Source organism: Echinops telfairi, unplaced genomic scaffold, assembly GCF_000313985.2.
Source record: "Echinops telfairi isolate 266 unplaced genomic scaffold, ASM31398v2 ScPeMD7_4;HRSCAF=17, whole genome shotgun sequence".
Classification (NCBI taxonomy): Eukaryota; Metazoa; Chordata; class Mammalia; order Afrosoricida; family Tenrecidae; genus Echinops; species Echinops telfairi.
In genome coordinates, this window is record NW_022103900.1 from 38,956,882 (window position 1) to 38,957,371 (window position 490).

Genomic DNA, 490 nt, shown 5'->3' on the forward strand with positions numbered 1-490 from the left:
CCCAAAGTCTATTTTTGGCCCTCTAGTTCTTCAATGCTTCTGCTAAGTTTCTGGAGTGGATAATACCTCAATTCTTGGCTTTGAGTGAGAAAGAATTCACATGGAAGCCTGGTTGGTAATCCAAGGTTTTTATAAACGGGAGAAGTTTCAGGTTTTACAGTCTCAAGAGTACATGCAATTTCAGGCAAGCATGCCAAACCACACATAAGCCACTCGGAAGTGGGTGGGGGGAACTCGTGGTGAACTGAGTGTACTATATCTACACTAAGGCATTCCTTCTGAGCTTTTGAGAAGCACCCACTTCATTTCTTTTGAAATGACTCTATGCTTTAATAAAACTATGATTTACGGTAACTCTTTGCTGCTTCTGTTCTTGTGTGTGCCAGGCTTGTCTCTGGTCTGTAACATCACGGGAGTCTGGAGGTTGCTAGTTCCCTCCTGGGAGACAGCTCAGGTGCTAACTTCAGGACTAGAGTTGCTAAGGCAAGCT